This window comes from Seriola lalandi, unplaced genomic scaffold (genome assembly GCF_002814215.2).
Source record: "Seriola lalandi dorsalis isolate HSWRI2012SDOR001 ecotype SW California unplaced genomic scaffold, Sedor1 jcf7180002049913, whole genome shotgun sequence".
Classification (NCBI taxonomy): domain Eukaryota; kingdom Metazoa; phylum Chordata; class Actinopteri; order Carangiformes; family Carangidae; genus Seriola; species Seriola lalandi.
Window position 1 is genome coordinate 67,991 of NW_019520466.1, and position 23,839 is coordinate 91,829.

Genomic DNA, 23,839 nt, shown 5'->3' on the forward strand with positions numbered 1-23,839 from the left:
CTTCTCCGTCCTTGGCTGGTTTCTATATGAGAGCATGAATGCAGCAAACCAGCCTGAGATGGCGGTGACAGATAGACTGCAGAATTTTAATTTCATCAGCAGGGAGCACTTATATGGAGACACTAATCAAACTACATTTTCTCCCTCTGTCAAGATTAATCAAGACTGCAAGTCAGCTGAAATGACAGAAAAGTCTTAAATAGATAAAAGGAGACAGAGATGCTTAAGAAGCAAAGGACGTATTAAAATATGCTCAGGGCGATAAAACTCAAACACGACCACATCACTGACTCATAGAGAAACATGCAGTCACTTTCAGCTTGAAGGAGATCAACGTCTGTTTTGGTGCTCTTTTATTTATTTATTTTTTATAGGTGTTTTTTTCTAAATCAATGGATTATTGCTTTAACCATGTGAAACATTATTGGCCTCCATCAGCACCTGCTGCACTGAAATCTACATCATGCACCACTATGTGTGATTGGTTTACGACACAGAATTGTTTATGACTAAAAACGCTCTGTCTCTCGGTCGTCACATACTCAGCACCTGGAGGCCTGAATGGAAACGTTTGTGACTTGCTGCTTCATAGAGAACGGCAGCTGTGTTCACCTTAGATCAAAGCAACAACAGAGACTCTCCTATCTAGATAAACTGCCTAAAATCATTATGTTTATATTATGTTATACCTGAGCTCCTGTCTGGTTGTACAACGGCAGAAGTTACATTTTGTTGTTAACACCGCAAAACCTTTTAGGGAATGGACACATTAATGAAGTGACTTTGACACAGGAGACTGCTTTTCACATCTCGACTCCTCCAAATTAAAACATGTTTGAAGCTGTGTCTGGTTTTTCTACATACAGTCCACTGGTCAGTGATGTCACCTATAGATCACCATAGATACCAAGTAAACAAAACAACTTTATCAGCATCCTTTTCCAGAAAGAAGAGAGGCTCACCTGGTAGAGCGCATAGGATTAATCCTGACTGCAGTGGCCATGTGTTCGAGTCCGACCCGCGGCCCTTTGCTACATGTCATCCCCTCCCCCTCTCCCTGAATTTCCTGTCAATCTCTCACTGTACTGTCAGAATAAAGGCAAAAATGTCCAGAAATATAACTTAAAAAAAAAAGATACCTTACTTCTACCCTTAGTGGAGGCAAGATTTTACAGGAGAAATACACTCAGTGGCCACTTGATTAGGTACACCTGTAAAATGTATTGCAATTCCATACAACTGTGCTGCCATAAAATATACTTTTAAGATGCCTTCAATGTAATGTTTTTATTTACAATGTAAAAAAAGGTTTAATTTAATGATATGTTTTTTTTGTGGTGAACAGCATTATAGTCAGGTGTTTCTAATATTCTGCCTCTGTCTTGTTTGTTAATGGGAAGGACAAAAACTAGAAACACCTCTCCATATAATGAAGTCCAGTACAACAGCACCTTTAACTATGTCCTCGATAATAAACATAATTAAATTTACACATCTGACCCTGTCATCAAAAACATAATAAACTTCATAAAGCTAGAATTTATGGCACAATAGCTGCATTCCATTGCGTTCGATTGTACAGGTGTATAAGTGTATAAATGACCATAAATACAGTCTTTTCAGAATATTATCTAGGGAATATAGTTGCTTATTTCAACCTGACAAAAATGTTAAATAATAATAAAAAAAAGGTTTCCAGTACAAGCAACAAATTCTGTGTTCTTCCAACCTCATTTTCGAAACTTCATTTTCAAAACAAGGTAAAGATACAGTAGATCTGTCCCATCTCATGAAGAACCCTCATCATTTTCAAAGTAAATCTGCTGTTGACTTTCACATCCATTTCTTGGCAAAATTTCCAATTGTTCTCCAAAAAAAGAGAGAAAAAAAAATCCAGGAGTAGTATAATCCAGTGGACACAAATCAAAGTTCTGCCATAATCATTAACAATTAAGTGTTGTGAATGCGTAAACATAACCATAGAAAAGTTTAAGCAGCTGCTAGGAATAGATTTTGGTTTTTCAAGAGCAGATACTCTTGACAATTGAATAAACTATCAGTGTCAGTATAAACATTTTACTGACACATTCAGTGTCAACATTTTATGATTGTCAGATACTTTAACTACATGTTTCCTCATGTTAATATAAAAATCTTTCTATTTTAGGTGCCATTAAGGTTCGTCTATAATGTATTTGCTGTTCAAAAAAGTATTATATAGACATAGCTATGAGTTCTCAGTGCAATGAAGCCTTTTTGTTCCATAGTGTTGCTGTATATCTTTCAAAAGTGAGTCACTGTTTGATATCTTTCCTTGTACATATTGAATAATGTTGCTTCACCAGGGGCTCAAAGTGCTTTCTTTCTTTTTTTAATTTTAATTTTCCTTAGAAATTACACACTTTCTCTGTCACTTTCTGCCCTTTTTACCATCTAACAACGTATTCAAAAAGATGTTCTGGGCACAAAGTGAAGGGTGCATACATTACAGCAATGTTCTCACTCTCACAAAGTTTGAAATGAAAATAAAATCTAACACTGCCCTAAAAATCCATATGCATCTTGATACGAGGCGACAGTCAAGTCATAGATGTGGGCAAACTGAATCCCACTCAGTCGCACTGTAACGTTTCATTAGTCGGCAATGTTGTCTACACTACTTTGTAGCAGAGCAGGAAATAAGCAAACCAGATGCATGAGAATTCATCGAGTTGCATCAGTGCTGGACAGAACCATATGTGAGTTTTTTTTTTTTTTTTTTTGAATTTAAAAATGGGGGGGGGGGGGGTTTAAATGAATAGAAGATGTTTATTTAAGAAGTAACGTATCTGGCTGATTTCTGTCATTTGTAGAGCACAACTTTATACCATGAAGCTGACCGCAAGTTTATCTTTTTCCTACCAAAGGTGTCGGTGGTAGTAGAGGTCTGTATACATCTGGGTTAGATTAATGGATTTGTACAGAGTTACAGTATTTGGTACTGTGTGTCACATACAGAGTCGTATTTCCAGACAGAGACAAAACACTTCTTTGTTTCTCTTTGTTTCCAGCTGATGTTCCTCTGAAGTCCCACAGCAACAAGTGCAATGTGATAAATTAAAGTAAGTCTCATTGTTGAGTGTTTGTGGTGGGGTGTGTTTGACTTGGTGGGCTGGTTATCCACCAGAGTGAGGTGTCAAAGGAAGGGTCTCCCACAGCTGGCCACCATCACTCTTAAGTCTATTTCTCCCCCTCTTTCCAGCTTACTTTTTTTTTTTGACTCTTGTTCTTCTTTAAATCATTTGTCCTTATACATGAAGCTGTGACTTGGGACAGGGTGGTCTCCTTACCTCTACACGGGACGCAGGCAGATGGGAAAGGCCGGGGGTTGACTGCTTTGTTTAACTGCTGCTGTGCTGGATGGTTTCCTCATGTGCTCCACACGTTTCTCGCCCTGCAGAGACCTGTGTGAAAACACAGATAAAACAGAAACACAAACACTATAACATGATAGAGATCACAGTGGATGTTTCCAGCGTGGTCTGCAGCTGTGTGTGTGTGTGTGTGTGTGTGTGTGTGTGTGTGTGTGTGTGTGTGTGTGTGTGTGTTTGTGTGTGTTTATGTGCGCATGCATTGTTTTATTCCTCTGTGTCTTGTATATTTATTTGTCAGGTGTTTTGACATCACAACCATTTGGAGCCTGTTGAAAGACTCGCTCCTTCCTCCTCCATGTGGAAAGACGCCATTTTCCAAAAATATCCCCGCTCAGGTTGTCAGCTCACATTGAGCACAGATGTAGATTGACTGAAGCCACAGTCCAAAACATCTCCGTACAGATGTGTGTCAGTGCGCCAGTATTTTGATTTCACTCCAACTTGCTCTGGCTGTACTGAGGAACTCTGTGTTAGATGTGCGACATGTAGTGTTTCATGTTGTAAAAATGAGAACCACATTTCCCTTTTCCCATGAATCACAGTGCTTCCTGTGTCAGGGGATGTAGCTATTTCTCCATCCTCCCTGTTTTCACTGTACCTATGATGAAAAAAGGGAACTAATAATAACCCATATGAATTCAGATAAGGCAAACAATATAACATGTCTTTAAAATATGCAGTTGGAATATTGGAAATATAATAACGCAGGGTGTTGAAGGAATACTACAATGAAAATCTGTGTTTTGGTGTCAAATAGTGACCACCTGTTGGCTTGAAAGGTTGTTGTGAATGACGGCAGCTCTGGTCAGCTTGGATTTACACAGCATCTATAATGGATTTTAAACAAAACCCAGAGCAGAAAAAAAGGAGCACATCAACACATATCCATAAAAAACTATGAAATTCTTCATGCAACTTAATCCACAAAGAAGCATCTTCTATGTCTCTATCAAGAAATCTCTGAAAACAGTCTGGCGCTGGGTTTTAAGCACAAAAAAATTTCGCTTGGAAAAGATTCTTTTCTTAGTTCAATAAAGAAAAAGTTCATAATATCTTGAAGACACGATGTGTGAACTGCATCTATTGACATTTTACCAAAACCATAGTTTTCCATGATCATAGCCAAAGAGCTTTTGTTACCTTAACAAAAGTCTGGTCTCCTGCATCAAAGCTTTGTACACCCTCCATCCAGCCCCATCACCTCCATATGACTAAATGTAGCACTTTCTTCACTTTCTTAACTGGGGAAAAATAATAGTATTATACAAACGTAATTTATGTGGAAGAATTATACAGATGAATGCAAAACTACACCAGCATTAAGTACTGCAGGGGACTGAAACTGAGACCTGACACTGACTGGTTCTGCCCTATCTCTGAATCGAACCCAACCTTAGACCTGAAGCTGTATTTTTGCTTTTACTCCATCCATTACTGAAAGTTTTCTTGCAACACACTGGCCACACTCACTTTCCTTCTTCCCACAGGCCATTGTGAAACTGCTTGCAACACATGATAAACTGTATATGAACACACAACTGGAACAAAGAGAAGAAAGGGAATATTTCTTAATAAATTACATTTTAAACGTTTTTATTTTATATAAAAAGAATTGGTCTTATCAACAATCTACTTGTTGGATTACAATTCTGTAAATCAGTTCTTTGTTCATCGTTGTTTCCCTTTTAGACAGTTTGGGCGGGTCGGGAACGGAGGCTGTTGTGAGCTTGTAAAGCTCACTGAGACATTATATGTGACATTGAGCAACACAAATAAACTTGACTAACTCTATACTCAACAGAGAATACAACGTCTTCATAAACTCTCCCTTTGTTATGGAGTAGCATTTACTCAAACCACAATAACAGCACTGTTCCCTATGTTTATTTATGACACCCACAGGTAGCGTTCCCTATATGGAACAAACTGTTAAACCACTAGTTTTGTCAAAATATACAAACCAGTTGTTGCTTCACATGGTTCACTGATACCATGTAAAGACAACTGGGTTTTATTTGTAATAGAAAGCAGGCAGAAATGATCAGACAGTGTTAATGTTTGTGAGACACACCTTTTCCTCTGTTTGATTACAAGAAGAGGCATGATTTCTCCCCTCTAATCATCTTGGCTTTTCATCCTGATGAGATGTTGTATATGACAAGCCGATAAACAGCTCACACACAAGAACATACAAACATATATTTAAGCATTTGCATGGACAAATTAAGCCGTTCCCCTGCATACAGACGGTTGTACGAACCACACTTGGCAGCGCGGTTGATGGCTGTTGATGAGTAAACTACCTCGGGGTACTGGGACTGATCAGAGGCATCACACCAGTTTTTTAACATTCTTGATCAAATCTACAAAAACGGGGCAAGGTAAAGTGATCTTACATCGTTGCACTTAACTCGACTTCATTGTTGATATCAGTTACATGTCATGAAACACGCAGTGCAGTTGACCTCCTGCTTTGAAACTCCTCTTAACAAAACAAGAACAAACAAAAATCCGACTTTCAAGTGAAGCGAATGTAAAAATCATGTTTCCCTCATTACTTTGCCATTCTCACCTCGCAATGGACTTTATTTCTGTCAACAACAATGCATTCAGAGATTCGCTTTTCCTGCTCCGGCCTGCTGGTGCAGCTGCAGTGGCCAGATGCTTTCAACTACGCACACATGAGTCAGCAACTGGAGTGTTTCTGAGGAATAAGGAGTTGTAAATATGCAGGGCTACATAATAAGAGAGAAAGAGAGGAAGGGATGTTTTTGGAGACAGAAGACATGGATAGCAGCCAGCAAGGTTGCTATGGCGCCTTCTCTTCAGTGCCAGAGATGCTGGGTCTTGTCGCATTTACACCAAGCAGTATTGTAGTACAGCTCGCTCTGCTCCACAGCACACCTCAGTGCAGCGAATGGACCTGGAAATCAGTTTTATGATAAAGCATTATCTCTTGCATGTGTTAGGGCCGAGACTATTAAACTGAGACAATAAAGTAGGGCTGTCTCACGGTGGGAAGAATTATTTCCATTTCTCTCTGCTCTTCTCTGAATAAACTCTATTTGGGGGAAGTCATCATTCATAAAGGCAGAGAATAGGAGATGGCCTACAGCGACTCGCCTCTGTAAACCAATTTTTAATACCTGAATAGCCAAGCATGCAGAAAATACAGTGGCTCTGCTTTTTAAAATGAGAAAAAACAAACAAATAATGAAAAATCCATGATTTTCAAAGGCCAACTTAAAAAAAAATAAAATAAAAAAATAAAAACAGCATTGTTGGATAATCAAAGGAATTAATAAGCCTAATGTAATATCAGACCAGGAACAAAGAACATGCCTCATACTCATTCAGTTGAATTTCCTGTAGCTCCTGCTAATTAAGGTACTCACACTCTTTTGTCTTGTATTTTTCTCAGCTCTAACATCTCTCCTATGTTACCTCTGCTTCCTTTTGCCTTCCTCGGATTCTCAGTAAGTAACACCAGAGAGAAGACACAGCCATGTGATGGCTCATCAAAAAGATTTACAGGTTCCTTGAGTTGACCATTAGGCTTTTGCTTTTGTTCTCAATGTCTGTTTGATTTTAAATTTATTCCTCTTGCTTTTCATCCTCAACCCTCATTTATTGTTGATTGTCTGTCCGTCCACCACTTTTGTCCAGATTGAAATATCTTAACACCTACTGGATGGATTGTAATGAAATCTCATTCATGGTTGTCGACAATCATTGTACTCTGGGGACCATTGACTTTGGTGACCCCCTGACTTTTCGTCTACTGCCACCATATGGTTGACCTTTTTTGCTTTTAGTAAAATGACAAATATGACATGAACTGAACTGAACCATCATGTCCACAGGATAAACCCAGATGACTTCGGTGATCCCTGACTTTTCCTCTAGTATCCACAGCGGTTCAAACATATACTTGAAGGATTGGCACATAATTTGGTACAGACATTCATGGTTCCATGAAAACACCATGGGTACTGTTTTAGTTAAACAAGGAAATGACAGTATCATCTAAATATTAAATATAGAGACTGTCTTCCTGTAAAAAACAACCCTACAGGTTGTCTGGACAAGCAGCTTATACCCAGAGTTGTTACAACCTGCTCCTACAGCCTCTAGCAGTGGTAGTAGTAATTATGATGGGAGTGAAGGGGGAGTTAGGTGACATAGTATGTCCACATTAGGAGGAGGTTGGGGTGGATGGATGGATCCGTAAATTATAGTGTACTGATGTGCTCATATGGGTAGTATCAGAGACTACGGACAAGCAACCTATATGGTCCTTTAGGTTGGAGAACTTGTGATAACAGGAAATATTAGGTTACATGCAGAACAGAGGTCATTGATATATGATAATGAAAAAATAAAAGGAGCCAGTATAGTACCATGTGGTGCCCCAGTGTCACATGTATTTTGCTTGGTCATTTTTATCTTAAAAAATGGAATAAGACAGGTGTGATGCACAGACTTTGGTTGACAGCTTTGCATGGTTTGCACACTGCCATAAAGCTTTATGAAATTCAGCTTGGCTCCAGTAATAAAACCATTATACAGGCAAGTAAGTATTTGTTGACTCGAATGGGAAAAATACTGAATTATGTTGAGTAATTGTTTGACTTGTTACAGTAACACTAAACTTATACATTGGATTAAATACCACTTTCTCTGACTTGGAGTGGCTTCAAACTTAACAGACAGAATCTTTAGAAGAAATGAAAGTGAAATGTTTGCAGTTTAAGAACAACGCTCTTTAAAGTGATTCATCACTACTGTTCTTTTTCCTTCCCAAGGTTTTTAGTTTCCAGTTTGAAACATCTCCCATAAAGGTTTTAAATTACAAGTAGTTATAAGAATTTGACTCTGGAAGTATACTTCTTTGATCTCATGGATTTCTGTAATTCATTTATTTTGAATTTCTGCAAACTTTGCACAGTTCTATAGCCTATGAACGGCATGTGGACAATTCACATGGGCACTGATGACCTGCAAATATAAAATCCAGAACTGAACTGTGCATGTTATCAATATTGTCCGCTTTGTTGATTAGCTGGTGGAGACCAAATCCTCCTGCTGCCATTCAGCTAACCAAGAACGCATGGCAAAAGATGTAATGCAGGAAAAAAACCCAAACACTAAGCAATTGCAGAACCAATATATCAGTGTATGTGGACAGTTTGGTGCTTTAAAATACCCACACATAGTAATGGAAATAACATGTTTTTTAAATTCAAATCGATCTACCTAAATACATATAGTAAACCAACCACTTGAGAAGGAGGCTGAGGTGATGAAGATACAGTTTGTTGATTTGAACTTCGCACTTCTTACCATTAGTTAGGTCATGTATGAAAGCTCATTACCTGTCATTATGAGCAGACTTTCAGAAAAAAACAAAAAACCCACACATGCATTTTAGCTGACCATTCAGTCAACATCTAATAGATCCTTGACATCTAATGGATAATTACCTCTCATGTGAAAAACCACACAGCAACCACAGTAGCTTTTACAGTTCCGAAAAGCCATGCTGAAACAATGCTGGATTTCACAACACACTTGGCACGTCAACATATTGCCATAAAAAAGCTTTAATTCCCCACTAAAATCCTCTGCTGGCCAATCCCTGATTGCTGAGTCTTCTTAATGAGACATAAAGTGGTGATTAAAACAAAGAGAGACTGCAGGATCCATTATGGGGAGAAAGTACACAGTATAAAGATGAGATTCTGTTTCAAGACTTAGTGGGAATTTTTACCTAAAAAGAAAACACCTCCATACTCGTCACCCTTGTGTCTTTGCAGGAAATGAGAGGTTTCACTCAGAGGACACCCACATACTGTAGGTGAACCCCAGAGCACCGGAGTGAATGTGCAGTCATCAATCAGAGCTCTACAGCTTCATCAACACCGTGAGGATGTGGGTGTGTTGAGAACCAATGGGCCTACAAAGCCCTAGCCTCTCCTTCACTGAAACCTACTGAGGCAAACACAGGCCTTTTGATTCATGGAGCCATGCATTTGACAGTATTTATAACCTGTTACTCGGCCGAAAAAATTAAGTGTCTGTGTCTGTTCACCACATGCTGTGTGGCAGACGGTCGAGGTTTTAAAAGATCAGGTAACAATAAGAGGTGTGTGGCGGCAAAGTAATGAATAGTTCAAGGTATAGAGTAAAAAGGACAATAGAGATTGTGAGTGCAGCAGTCTGAAAACTTGACACAAAGTGTGTCATGTTAAATCCCAGATGAGATCATCAATCAGCGCTGCGGTGCGAGGGGGTCTGACAGCTGCTAATTTAGAGGGAGGGATGAAGGGATAGTCTGAAAGAGAATATAAGTGAGCTGCAACTAAAACTCAGCAGAATATTCTTTTAATATCCATCAATGTCTTGTGTTTTTTCTTTTTTTTCCAGCCCCATCTCCACTGCTGCCTCTTGTCTCTCACAGCGTCACACTGAAGAGTTTCCTTTTGAGGCCTTATCAACACATCTGTCGAGAGAAGTTAGTGTTCCCATCCATTTTTACACTGTGTTTTCCTAAAGTGCCACTGGATCCCTGAACAGCTCTGCTAGTTCTCTGCTTCCCTCCAGGCCTCCCGGAATACAAATCCAGGGTGTGAAACTAAAGACCCCTGATTGACCACCGCCTCATATTAACCTGCCAAGACTCCCTGAACCCCCTGGTCTGATCAGAAAAAGCTTGTGGTGTTACAGCATGGGAACTAATGAATGAGGGACATGCGGCAATGGATTTCACTGTTCCATACAGGCTTTGCATGAACAGGTTGATCTATAAATGGAGTCAATGACCATCTGTTAAGTCACAATTGCCTGTGAAAGTTTGCCGCTCATTGTGGGCTCTCTTAAAGATAATCTCTCTTTAACAGGCGAAAAGCTAACAGTTTCCAAATGGCACGACATCGCCACATAATTTCTTTGCAACTGCAATGGTAAACTGTAAATTATTTATTTCATAAAACATTCATGGTACTGTAATCTGATATTACAATAATATGTACAAGCTAGTGTCTGTGCTCTCCTTGGAAAAGCTGTTTCCCATCCATAAACTGCTCCTTAGACACTGGATGAATATATTACTTCTCTATTGACACGTTAATGGCAAAAGTCATCTAAAAGTGACTATGAATAGACCCAGTGTTTTTCTCCCCAAAAAGAAAAACAGAGAATTTGCAAGCTTAGAAGACACATCCAGCAAAGCCGAACCTAAGGAGCATGAACTGACGGCCAGACAATCATTTTCTACTGAGCTGAGGGATTGGGCAAATTTGCAAATGCAGCTGTGCTTGTCGTTAGTCAGCCCACGTGGATCCACTCACCATCTTTATGGAAGTGCTCCTGCTAAATTGTATTATATTAGACTCCAGCGTTCCTCCCTTCCCTTCCTCCCTGGTCTCGCACTCCTTCTCTCCAAGCAGCACTTGGCTGATACTGAGCAGTCAGAGCAGAGCGACTGATTCTTTGGCTTGCATTTCAGGACACACTTTTAGCAACTTCTTGTCTTTGATGCTGGCAGGGGAGCAGGGCTCCTGGACGGACCCAGTGTCTGTATCCAATTAACGGTTGTGAGAGGTTGTAAGGATGAAATAGCAGGTCTCTTTTGTACAGTAAATATGCTGAGATACGCAGAGCACAACAAATGTACAGTTAAGTTGTGCTTAGAGAGAGTCATTAAAACTGCATTATCACACAAAGTGCTGTGAGGAGAGTAACTAAATCAGTACTTGTTAGGTACAGTATATTACAGTGGTGGTATTGGCACACAGTCTAAAATCTACAACAACATAGTGCAGGTTTCATGGGCCACAGAACTTTATTTCAAACGAGGTTGTCAAGGTCAGATTAAACCAACTCTGCGTGAAACAAAGCAAAATCAATAATTACATTTACAAACAAACATTTTAAAGATCTCTGGAGGTAAAAACAACATTAAACCAATGAGAGTAAATGTCTCATGGAAAAAGGAGCACTCAAACATGGAACAACTTCACCACCTTCAAAAGGTGTACGGAGATGGAGCTCAGCCTTAAAGGATCAACGATCCACTTGTAGTGTAAAGAAAAACTTTATGGTGAGACTTAATTGGCTTGTGGCCTTCACCATCTGGGATTTTGGGCTGTCCCACATAAAAGCTATAAAACCGTGAACGTAATGTTGTGAAATTTTTCGTCTTCAATCAAAAGCAGCGGGCCTAGATTTCACCGACACCGGTCCGATTTAGTGCCTGCATCCAAGTTCTGATATGTCTGAGATCTAGGACCCGATCCTCGCAATGTGGCTGTGACCAATGTCTACAAAGCAAATAAACAGCATGAAATGACTCAGAGTGTGCTGGTTACAGTGAACACACTTGTTAAAAACAAACCAAAACCATTGGGGCAAAGACAAAAACACTGTGCCTGCATGCGCATGCCTCAAAGCTGGTAACATATACAGTCTGACAGATTGCTCGCAAGATTCAATTAGACCCATCTTGCATAGTGGGATATGATCTGAATCTGCATGATTATAGTTCATGTAGAGTAGAGTAAGGACCTTTAAAGATGGAGGGGGAAGTGATTTTTTCCAGTAGCTTAAAAAAAAAGCGGCCCACGTCTTACAAACAACCATTTGAGCTTAATTTATATTCAGCACAAACTACAGTAACATTATGTGCTAAGGGCAACATAATGCACCACTAATGCACAACATCATGATAACAGCAATATGTTACTGTCTGCCTTTAAATGTGTCTGCATCGAGATGGGTGGCTTAATGTACTAAAGAGTCACATTGTGCTGGGAGGACTGTAGAGGGCCAGGTTTTACAATGAGCCTCACAGAGCTGGTCCTCCACATGAAAAATGAAGTGACTCATTTATGAGTGCATCTGCTGAAAGGAGTTAATGCATCAGACAGCCGGGGGAAGATCAAAAACAAAGACCTGAGTCCATCACTCCAGGGCCGTCCAGGAGAGTGGACGTGTTCATTATAAATGCCACCCTCAAGATATCACTCGAACACATCACAACTTTAAATGGCTCACCAACATCCCACAGTGAGCTTGGATATAAATGCAAACAGTGCATTAATGGGTTTGGATGAAAGCATCTGCACAGCATAGCGCTCTCTATTTCTGTCGGTAATGAGCTCAGTGATGGCAAAGTTAAGAATGTTAGTTATGTAAACTGCACTGTGGCGTCAGTCAGCTGTTTGCATTACTTTGGGTCTATAATTAGGATGGTGCAGACATTTGATTTGAAAAATAAAAAGGTCACTGAGGATTTAAAGTAATAAACTTTAACCATCTAAAGCCAAAGTCAAACAAAGGCTGATGTTGCAGACTCGTTCATGTTATTCTTTCCAATAACGTCCAACATGTACAATGTGTTGCAGGTGTACGCCATATTCTGTGGTTCAAAGGTTCCTGCGTCCACTGCTGTCATCAGGGCTGATGTATTCTGCAGCTTACAGACAGCAGATGCTCTCCTCTGCATGGTGCCTTTGCTATGGGGCAAGCTCATCCTCACCTTCACATTCATCCACTGACATTGTCCATTGACTCGTGTCAAACCCATGAACCGAACATAATCCAGGTCCAGAAAGAATTGCATTATTTCATGTTGAACTGCCTGCTTTGAATAAGAGTGGCGATGATGTGAAAGATCGTCGACAAATGGTTTGAATTCTTAAAGCTCAGCGAGATATTTTTTTTTTAATGAAAATAAAAATATGAAGCTACTAGTGGGCTCAATGAGGAGAACTGTAAAAGAGGTGTAACCCTCCAAACTGTAATACTTTGGATCCAGTTCAGATGAAATTTTGGGGCCGGTTATAAAATTCTCTCCACCCCACTCTCGTAAACCTACTCTTGTTTACGTTTTTACACAAATTTAAAGTTTTTATACTAATGACAGCAATCTTCCAAGTGAAATGCTTTGCATGTGTAAACTCACTTGGTCTATAAAACCACTACAAAAAAGGTCACTTCCATGCAAAGAAAACTACATTCTCCACATGTGTCTAAACCTCCTTGGAAAAGTGAAATAGGCAGCGAAAGGTACACCACATGAACCCACTGGATCAGTTCTAATAAAGTAATTTGAGATTTGTAAATTAAAAACTAGGCTCAAAATGTTGGCATTAGGTCGTTTCTTGGTTTTGGAACATTTGAAACTGGGTTTACTGTAATGTGTAAACTTTAACATCATAAAACACACATTACCTGCAATGAACTGCATTGTTAAAGGTCAGGTCCTTTTCCTGATTACACACTCACCCATGGAGATCTTTAATCCAACCACTGTTACAAGGAATATGGCGTTTAAAATTAAATGTGAAAATAGGCTGTTTGTCATCAGTACTGGTTTCATTATTGCCTCAGTTTAACACCATATCAAGCACAGTAAAATCTCCTGACTCTCCTCTTCAAAGGTACGACACTCTGAACCTGCCTGGATGCAATTTTAATTAAATAGTTTCCGAATCGTAAACTTAAGATCTGGTTGAAAACATTCGCGGCATTAGATTAGCGTTAGGTGCAGTCAAAGCTGTCGGCTAACCGCAGGCCTTTCAACTGGTCTGGAGGTAGATTCTTCTTTTACTGCAGATCGGGGAACAGTATGTGAACCCGCAAACGGCTGCACACAGAAGTATTTACTGGAGAAGCCTAATTGACAGAGCACACACACTGCACTTGCTGGGAGGATGTGCAGATGTAATCTTTATTTTTTCAGATAAACATGGTGAATTCTTGAATTTTTGAAGTTTGTAAGGAAAGTCTCTGTTTATTTCTCTTTTCCTCTCTTCCTAACTCCTCTCTTTATTCTTTTCTTTCTTTGTCCTCCAGCCTTTTCCTCAGCCGCACCTGCGCCTGGTCCTTAAACGAACCCCGTCTCCTCTCCTGCCTGCAGGAGTCGATCAGGTGCCGCTGATTAGCTCGTCGAACGTGAGGGCTGTATAAAGGAACCAGCTGTACTGTTATGATTGTCTTGACAAGGGTTGGAGGTCTAACATAGTGAGACCAAAAGTTGAACAACATGATGAGGCTCAAGCCAGGCTAGAGACCGTTAGCCTGCTAACCTTCGCACTGAACACAAAAGCTACAGCTGAGGCTGATGAAAATGTTTTATGAATTAGTTTTGGAAGCATTTGTAGATGAAAGTATTTGAAATGTTGAAATCTCGACCTGATGGTGGTGCCAAATTAAAGGTGAGGGTGAGATAACCTGTGTGAGATATTTCACTCAAAGCCAGAAACGTGAACCTCATGGTGGCGCTAGTGCGATTAATGTATATGCAGAAATGTATGCCAATCAATCAAGTACATATTTCACAAGATGAAAAGCTGCTGGTGGCATCGGAGAATAAGAAAGGGGATCACCAACATCCAATCCTCTCCTCTCACTCTAAAGTAATACTGGTGCACACAGGCACAAAGTACCACACTGAATAAACAAACCAGCATACACATGTGTCTGAACACACGCAGGCAAAGGTCACGCCCTTATGGAACGTATTTGACATGAAATTAGTAAACGAGACCTCCGTCTCGGCTGTGTTGTGACAGTTGAAACAGCACTGGCTGCCTGGATGGGCTGACGTGAGAACAAAACTCAACATAGTCACGGCAGGTGTTTCAGCTCCAGCTGGGGGAGAAAGAAACCAAACCATGTCAGGTGTCGGGCTCAGATGGGCCCAGAAATACCACAACTTTTATCCCCGGTGGAGCCAATTCTTCTTCTACCTAACTGTGAGGTCTCTACTGGGTCCTGCTCCCACTGCTATTATTTTGCACCTGTCAAAATTGATTACACAATGGTTGTAAATAGGCACCAGGTGGCAGGAGGAAGAAGAACATAATCACAACTTTTGAAAAGGTAGTTATGTGAACCAGTTTTAAAATGTGAAGCGTTTGGAGAACCTTGCTTTTCATTTATTGTAAACTAATTTCTCTCTAGTTCTGGTAAGCTCCATTTTTAGAGCATTGTTTGTGTTTTACTCCGCTTCACCAGAATAAAAAGCACATACCAGTATTAGGATGACTCTCCCTTGCCTCACTAAACTGCTAAATTCACTATCTCATTAGGCCAACGGTGCAGAGGCCAGTACACATGTCGTCGGTGTGGTTTGTTTGTGAGCCGGCACTGGGGCTGGAGGTTATTCTCTCAGTGCAAAACGTGCTCTCAGGCCTGTGGAGGGGGGAAATGCAGTGGTGTGGAATAGAGAGCTTTTTAAAAGCCAGTGAATAAAAGCTTTGACATCCCCTCTGCCCTGCGTCCCCGCAGCCGTTCCTTTCCTCTGTTTCCTCCAGCCGCTCTCTCGCCACTGTTTCTACCAGAGCACGCTGAGATGCAGTGAACACAATTAAGCCCGATGTAATGAAATCTCACTGTGCTCTGGTTAATGGCGAACGAGGTCAGCGAGTGGACTGTGTGTGTGTGTGTGTGTGTAGAGGACTGAAGGACCCGTCTGGCCTTTTCTCGTGTGTTTTTTCAAATGGACCACCAGCCTCACTTTTCTCTATAAAACAAAGTCTACAACATACATATTCAAGTTAAGCATCTGTGCTGAGTGTAGTGTATACAATCCTATAAAAATCTTCCACTTAGATCTGATGTTATCTCTCCAATATAAAATATTTATTTGACAGAGATATTAGAGTGGATCAGAGTGTCCCCCATACCACATTTTCTTGATTAAGCTTATTAAAAAATAGCCGAGTGTTTAGTCTGGCTGATGGACAAAGAGAAGTGATTATATCTCAACCTTTTACATGCTGCCAAGAACAGCTAAGAAATTACTTTGAGTAACAGTTATTGCAAAGTTCTTAATCAAGGTAAAAATCATTTTTCCGCTGCACTTTGAATAATAAATGTAGTTCTGCCAAGTTGCCCGTGCAAGAACAGCCCACTAAAAAACACATTACGCTGAACATAACACTTCATTACACCCTACGCGACCTTATCCAGCAACACCTCGCTGCAGAATCCGATAGATTAAATACTCATTGACATTTAATTCCAGGATCACATCATATAGCAACCTGGAGACCTCCGATCAGTGCAGCGTGAGTCAAAATGCCGTCTCATTATTCTCTGTGCTGTAGATGTCAAGCCCCCCTCCCCCCCCACACACACACACACACACAGGACTGAGCAACAGTCAGAATGGGGAATCAAACTCCTTCCTCCTTCAAGTGGCTCATGAACACAGTGATCCTGAGCAGTAAATCAGCCAGATAATGAAAAAGGTCCATTCAAGAGGCAGCAGAGGCAGAAGACTGGATTAATGGACCTAATGACGAGGATATGTAGCACAGCAGCACTGGGCAAGTGGCTGTTTGGGTTTATTAAGGACATAAGGTCATTCTGTATTTTCCAGTCTCTGTGAAAACTGATACATATTCCTGTATTACACCCATAATGCTAAAAAATTTGAACGCGTGTAAGACTGGCCGATTGTCCAGAGGTTCATATTTTGAATGTAGAAACTTACAGTACGAAGTTGTGTTTTTAGTTGGGAGGTTTTTTAGTTTTGTTCTGTGTTAAGGAGGTGATCCTGTTATGGATGGATTGGATGATTCTGCAGGATGGGATTGTTGTCCCCTGCCAACATTTAAATCGATAAAGGTTGAAGACGAAGAGCTGGATTTGAAATATTTAGTCGAACAATTGTGAGACTGAAAACTGTAATGGACTACAAATTCAATTATAGCGATTAAACCCAGAAAATGATGAGATACCTTCAGTGTTTGAAAAGTTTGTACAGTACAGTGACAAGGAATGTGATCAGTTTGTGTGTATATGAGAAAAATTAATGGAAACTCCATAAATAATAATAAAAAAAAAATATCACAAGTTTTCATGCTTGGCAAGTAGAAAAGTTCTTGAAAAAAAAAAAAAAATTCAACATGGCTTTTTGCCTGTTAGTCACCTAAGCTCAAGCTCCACTGAGGAGATGAAAAGATGAGGAGACTGTATCGTTCCCCAAACATAATACCTGTCATACTTCCATTTCATTTCCCACATGGCTTTTCATTGTTTGATTTGTCTGGCATCTTACAGTAAATTACGTCATCACATTTCACCCTCTTCTTCTACAACAGTTGGACTAACCCTAACCCTGGACTGGAGAATTTACATTTTCTATAACTGCACCTAACGCCAAGAAGGACAAGCATCACCAGTGGAAGAGCAACAGTCTCCATGGGAAGTGACTGATCCAGTGAACAGAAACATGGGGTCCATAGGAGTAAAGGCAGGCAGTTAGCCTAACAGTTGGCACATTAGCCTTAGACAGCTAGTAGGCTTCCTAAGCTACTTAACGAATCACAAAACAGAGTTGTTTTTATCTTCAACACTCCAACCAGAAACTGGTGTGTGTGTGTGTGTGAGATTGTTTCAGTCTTAGGCTACTAACCCTAACCTACTAGGGTTAGGCAAGTACTGGTTATGGTCCAGGAAATGTCTCCAGGAAATGGATGTAAGTCTATGTAATTTCCCCAAATGTGGCCTGTGACGTGTATGTGTGTGTATGTGTGTTTGTGTGTGTGCATGTGTGTGTACTGGGTGGAGGTGATTTATTGTAGCACACCGTTCAGGTCTCTATCCACCCCTCTTTCCTCACCGACCCCTCCCTCCTCATCCTCTCAGACAGCAGTAGTAATGGCCTGGCCATTGGTGACTGGGTCCTCTGGGGTATTAATCAGCTAACTGGCTTCCATGGAGGTGGGTGAGGCTCCTTACACTGATGCACAGGCTTTTTAATCAAAACTTCCTGCACAAATTGCCGTGTGTTTGAAAGACTGATTAAATTACCGCTTTGATACCTTGAAGCCAATTTAGTTCTTCCTGCCAGATCTTGTGTATGTGTATGTGTATGTGTGTGTGTGTGTGTGTGTGTATATATATGTGCAAACAAAGACACATACCAGAGGATACAAGTGAAAAATGCAGAATCAAGCACGTTGACTCACATTGAGAGCTGAACAAAGCCCATAATAAGTAGTTAAAATTTACGATTCAGGAGCATTAATGCGGCACACAATTCAACTTTCTTCTGCTCTCACAACAGACCACAAGGATTGTTCTCCCAGTGGTTCACACACTGCACTGAAACCACTGCTGGGAATAATGCAGCATTTTCATTTGCTCACTGGAACTTTCAGATGCATAATGCAGACATCCATCTAACAGCTCCAATGCTGGCACCAGCCCAACTTTATCATTATTATTATTATTATTATTATTATTATTATCATTATTGCCACCTTTACATTGAAAGCCTCAGATATAGCTTCACCCAGGAATGATTTGTGTGTCCAGCGTTTCACACTTCAGGGCTCTGAGCACTTAAGCGAAATAATTCAAGGAAATTTTGAAAAACACTCACCTTGGGGATTGAAACCAGCGCTCCAGGATCACATGACACTGCAGAAGCTGTGGGGCAGATGGAGGAGAGGGTGATCATAAGATATGTGATAGGAGCAGGAAACATGGCATTGGTGTTTGGTTGGTGCTGACTATTGCTTTTTGTGCAGCTGAAATAGTAATTTAAACATTTTTTTTTTGCTTTTGTTTAAAAGATAATTCTGAAGTCATTTCAGGGTGAACACCAGATAGTGTGAGATAAGTTGAAGAAGAAAAAAAAACAGTTGGCAAGCTTCACACCTATCTGGCAACCAAGCAAGCTCACACAGAAGCACAAAATGTATTTGCAAATGCAATGTCACCCAGGTCTTGTGTGCAATGTTGAAACTCATCTGTAGTCCATTAAATGGCCCATTCAGGAGGAGTGCTTTAGTTTCACGGACAGGTTTTCTGTCAGGCCTTGTTTGCTGTAAACTGACTATTCCCCTTTAAGAATTATACAGATTTTAGCGAACACATTTCAGATATCAATAACGCAGAGAGTGGCCACACTTCCAACAAGCAAATGACGCAGATAAAAAGGATCAAAACCAAATTAGGGGTGAATTCAATCTCTCCTTTAGAAGCACTTTGTACTGCAGGAATCCAGGAAGCACAACACTTAAACAGAGGGGGAGAGTGAGTGAAAGAGTGGCTGATGGAGAGGTAATATAAGAGGAGGGAATGTAGGAAGCACGAAAAACAGTCAGGAGAAGACGGCATACAGCGGAGAGAAGATGCTCCTCTCTCTGTGGAGGACTGTCCGGGTGAATCATGGGGTGGACGAAACGAAACGCTGCTTAAACTAATGGGGAGGGAATTTATGGTAACACTTAAAGAATGAGATCAATATGGAGCAATGCTTCCAGCAGGGAGGTGGAGGAGGAGAGCGCTGGTCCAACAGAGGGTCAATATCAGCCAAACAGGATCAGTTACAGTTCTGTTATGGCAGGGCAGCAGGCAGAGAGGAGGAAAATGAAGAGGTCAATACTAGTTATCTGCGGCCTTGTGACAGGCCGGATCAGTCTCACCATGTAAATGAGCAAACAGTTACTTTACCGTAAGCCCGTCCATCCAGGTGCCTGAATATTTTCTCATTAAGATTATGGCTTCATTTGACTTTGGATTGTTTGGTTCTAATATAAATAATCCTTTTAATTCTTGTTAAATATTAAAATAGACCACGTCCTGTCTTACGCTGCAAGTCACTGGAGTTTTTCAATATTAAACCAAGGCAATTGCTCCTTAATCTTACTTAGTACTGTGAGAGTCTAAAGATTTCCAAGAGTGGATATTGTAGGAAAGCACATTCATTGTGACGTCAGAGAACATTTTCTGATACATTGGGTGCAGGCCAAATAAGGTTTCCTTGAAAATGTAGCTATTACAAATTCGTAGCGAATAAGCCGGGCCGCCAGTCCCGCCAGGATCTGTTTTCTTTTATTTATTTAATTATTGAACTTGTGGCAGCTTTTGTTTGTACAGATTGTGGTTTATCGTCATAAAAAATGTGTCAGATTATATCTATGAAACTGCAGTAACTGGTAAACTGTCAAATTATTTTGCCCAGAATGTGTGGGGTTTCAAAAGGCAATTGCAAAGACTGTTGGAATTGGAAAGCAACCCTGCCATTAAATGTGGATATTGGCTAATTCCGCTAAACTGTAATTAGCTCTACTGGCTCAAAGTCAACATTTCTTTAAATTCATTTCTTTCTACATGATATGTGCATGGAAACTCTGGATGGTTAAGCCCTAGGAAAATACCATGGTTAATAATAACAATAATAATAATAAAGCAACACAAAACCATATGCTGCAGATTTGTCCAAGATGAACATGATTCCTACTGAGCACTTGACAAATGAGTGTGCAGGCTGATTATAACCACAGCACTAAATGATGCCTCAGGGCTATATACTGTAAATATGAAGGAAATGTCAGCATTGTCTATCTGATTATGTTGTAAAATAAAAGTATTTTTCTAAAGAACTCATAGAGAAGCACATTATACATCAAGAGAAATGTTATCAAATGTTGTACAATATCAAAAATGACGTCAACATGCATCAAGAAAATGCATGGTGAACTGGATTTCACGATGTCAGAAGCCTCTATGTTCCTCAGGGAAATATTTCAGCATTTGACCACTTTATGAGACCCACAGAAATTTCCAGACACCCAGCACGGAGCAGAAACAAAGTTAAAACCAAACTGTTTTCTCCTTTTAAATGCTAAGTTTATATAATTGCCTTATAAAAGTGGCAGACAGGCCAACGTGCAGCCGGTGGTTACAACTGTGTTAAACCTCAGCTAAAGGCTAAACCTGCTTCATGTCAGAGTCGTACCTTCACCCCCCCGGGGGAGACCCTTCCTTTCTGAATCTGATTTTCTCATGACCCTGAACTGTATTAAAACGCTGCTACAAAATGCTCGCAGGACACAGATCTGAGGGGGCTGAGGAATAAATTTTGTGGGGGATTTATTTCCATTAAAAACAGTTGCACAGGGTGGGGGACTTGCCTCACTCCACAGTGGAATATTCTACTGTTTTTTTTTTTTTTTTAACAATAATTATCCACGTTGTTTCTTTTGATATCCACAGTGAAATGCTTTTTGATTTATGCGTAGCTACAGCGAATATTTCATATACCCAGGCAGTGGGTGGATATTTTTTTGAAGACATCAGACTGTGACATTTAAACACATGGGTTAAAAGCTTTCGACATGAGTGAGCAGCTCTTTCTCGTTTTTTTTTTTTTTATTTTTTATTTCCCTCTCCACTCTTTCCCACATTCATGTTCTGCTGTTCTTCCTCTACTCTTCTCACTTCACTCTCTGAACCAAAATTCGGAACTTATTGACACAAAGGCTCAAATCTCAATTGAGGACACTGCAGTCATCACAATGCAAGATCTTCATCCAAAATAAACTTCTATTTTTTCACTGATATTGAAGTTACAACACAAGCTTCGATTGAATGTGAAATATTTTCAAGATTTACTGTGGGAAAATTTAGAGGGCCAGGATAAGATCCAAAACGCTGAAGAAATTCATGAACCGAGTGTCCGTGAGGATATGCGGTGAAAGGAACTGGATTCAGACAGCTGTCGGACATTTTTACTTTTTTTTTTTTTTTATGATTTCAAATGGACCACCAGCCAAGGTGGTAGCTGAGGATTCTGGGTCCCAGACAGAATATTGCTCTACCCCCCTTTTTGCTCTTAACTAAAATAATGCTCCTGGAATTTCTGTGGGTGATCTCCAGCTGTGGGCACCAAGAATCATGACCACCTTTCTTACCACTGCCACCAGCCTCTCTCTCTCTCTGTCTCTGTGTGTGTGTGTGTCTGTGTGTGTGTGTGTGTGATTACCTGCTGGAATCAGGTTTAGCTTGCACATTTTAAAGTGTACTTTCTTTAGAACACAGAGGAGAATTAACAGCCAATTTTAAAGAAGAAAAAGGGATATTCAGAGCTTCTAACTAAGCATTAGATGTATTTTCCTTGAAATCAATGAAAGCAATTTCTGTACACCTCCCTTTTATACGTTCAAATCTCTTTTTGATTCAAATGGCAACGTGAAACGTGATGTCAATGTCATGTCACCACCATGCAATTACTGTACATTAATACCGCTGAGGTCTGGAAACGTGCTGGAGAAAGAATGACCGACGTGAAGTAAAAGGTGTGAAGAACTAAAGATGTGAACAATATGGCTGCTTTATTTCCTCAGGTTTCAGCAACAGCTTCAAATGTTTGCACTCAACGGGTCACATGAAAAGAAAAGACCCAAGGCCATTATTGTGGTAAGGCATGATTGGTTCAATACCTTTTCATTTAGCCTCCTCTTTATATAAACAATTTTAATAATAAGTTCCATTTTCAAGGACCGGTATAGGGCCTTTGAATCTGCTTGTGATCTAGAAGGGAACACTTTAATTTATGAGGTAGTTTGATGAGAGGTCAATGCTTTCCATACATAGAAATAGTAAAAAGTCCAATAAAGTACAATCCAAATTACTATATCGTGTGTAGGTTGGGGAGGCAGGCAGTGGAGCTGGTTGGAAACAGGATGACATATGCCTCGTATCAGAGAGGGGTTACCTGTCTGTCTCTCTGCAGTCTGGAATGTGTTTGGCTTTAGTTTGGGAAGACTGGGACCTGCTGTCGGGGTGATGGAGTATGTTCAGCTCTGGGGGAGGAGAGGGTGATGACAGTGTTTAATCCCTCTCCGTGGCACAGGCCTGCTGTCCGCCTCACCACTCCTGTGGTTACAAAAAAAAAAGAAAAAAAAAAAAGGATGAATTAGATCAAACTTTTAACCCTGCAACTGAGCATGAAGATGACATGTTTGTGGGGGTAAAATCACTGGAGTGTATGTCTGGACAGTCACCAAGGTTGTGTTCTCATGAGCTCCCAACTACTCCCCTCCATGTACCTTCAGTCTCACTGTACTCCTCCACATGCTCACCAACTCTAATGTGGACCCCTGGTTTCACTCTGCTGTACTGAACAGCTTCATGCCCAGCTGGAGGTATGGCATGCCTGTTTCATTTTAAAGATTCAAACCTCTTATTACAAGGGTTCGGGCCAGTGAGGGGCTGCTCTGGGAAAGCCATTAGGAGGTGTGTGTGAGCTGAGCCAGCCTTGGTGCAGTTACAGTAGTACGGGGCCCTGTCTAATGACTGGAGTGGCCTGTCTTCTACACTGTAATGAAGGCAGGAGCTACTTAATCTTCAGCTTGACTTTATAAGGTGTTCTTTCAACCCCATTGGAGCAGGGATAAGTGTATCAATTCAGAGACAAATCCTTATAAAGAACTGCAGTTTCACTGACAACACACCGAGCAGAGCTGACAGCACACTGGCGCGCGACACTCGACTCAGCTTGTAAGGTCAGACCACTTGTGCCTCCATTATGAAAACGACTTGTTTTATTGTTGCATGAGAGGTTGCATTCCATGGCAACAATGATTGGGCTGTAAATCCACCGATGATGGGAGGAATGG